Here is a 1,557-nt window from a genome sequence, read left to right as displayed (position 1 = left end):
ACACTCACGCACGCACACACACACACAAACACACACACACACACACACACACACACACACACACACACATAGCCACAGTATACCGGTGTTTCCACAAGGTCTTATGGCTTCCGCCGTGATGTCTTCTGGTCCTCATGGGGCTTGTTCTAGGGCTGGTCTTGAGTACCTTTTCTATTTCACTGGGAAGTATTGGTGGTTCTGTTTGATCAGTAAGACAGCAAAATACGTGCTAAAAAGGGTTGGTGGTAAGACACAGCCTTGTTTTACTCCGCTATTGATGTTGAAACTGTTTGATGTGGAACCGTCGAACTGAATGGTGGCCTTCATATCTTCTTGGAATGAGATGAGCAGTAGAAGTATTGGGGGACAGCCCCCGGACAGCCAATTTATCCAAGCACCATGTACAGTCCTCATCTACTGACTGTATCAAAAGCCTTTGTCAGATCGACGAACGCAATATGTGATGGCAGTTGTTGCTCCCTGCATGTTTCTTGTCGCTGACGAATAGAAAAGATAATGTCCATTGTTGAGCGGTTTGATCTGAAACTGCATTGGCGCTCTGGTAGGCCTCTTAAATTCCTGCTAGTTTCTGAAGTCACTTCAGGATGATCCTAGCGGGGTTTTTCTAGAGATGCTTAGCTGTGAGATACCTCTGTAGTTGTTGCAATCTCCTTAGTCCCCTTTGTTTTTGTAGAGTGTTGTGATTTTGGTTTCTCTCTTGTCATGTGGAATTTTTGCTTTCAGCCAACAGTTAGTAGCTTGTAGAGATATGGGTCTCTTTGTTCTCTTTCAGCACTTCAGCAGGTATGTTGTCATTTCCTGCTGCTTTTCCGCAAGCGAGCTCATTGATTGCAGGAGAGAGTTCTTCTGTTGGTGTTGTATCAAGTTCTGACATTTCGGAGAGCTTAGGAATGGCCTCGTATAGCTGTCTATCAACATGTCGCTCCTTTAAGTAGAAGTGTAAGTCTGAATAATGTTCCAACCATCTTTCCATTAGCAACTTTTTGTCTCTGAGTTGTTCACCTTTCACAGACTTTTAAAGGTGCCACTTTGTTTGCTGTTGGTCCAATAGCAACTTTGATGTTCCTTATATTACCTATATCGCTTGCCTGTTGGATTTCTGGGCATAATAATTTGTCCCTGTACTGATTGGCGTACTTTCTGGTTTCTCTTTGAAGGTTGGATTTAGCAGCAGGTAGTTGTTGCTTTGTACTTTCTGTTGGATTTGTGCTATGTTCTATCAGGATCTTACGTTTTTTTTTTATCGAGTTGTGGTGTGAGTGTTGATGCACTGACTTCAACACAGTCCTCCCTGCAAAGGTCTTTCTATTCCAAAGATAATTGACACAGAATTCGGACGATTTTCAGCACACTTAGAGAGGAAGTCCCTGTTTCCAAATGAACTTGGCAGCTTTAGATCCCATCGAGAAACTGCAGTAGATGCCATTGCGTACAACATAATTTGTACTTTTGGAAACTTGGAAAGAAGGAGAAGTGTGTGTTATATGTGTGTACATGTGTATTTGAGAGAGAGAGAGAGAGAGAGAGAGAGAGAGA

Source organism: Aplysia californica, unplaced genomic scaffold (genome assembly GCF_000002075.1).
Source record: "Aplysia californica isolate F4 #8 unplaced genomic scaffold, AplCal3.0 scaffold00087, whole genome shotgun sequence".
NCBI classification, from domain to species: domain Eukaryota; kingdom Metazoa; phylum Mollusca; class Gastropoda; order Aplysiida; family Aplysiidae; genus Aplysia; species Aplysia californica.
Note: the sequence above shows the minus strand (reverse complement) of the source record.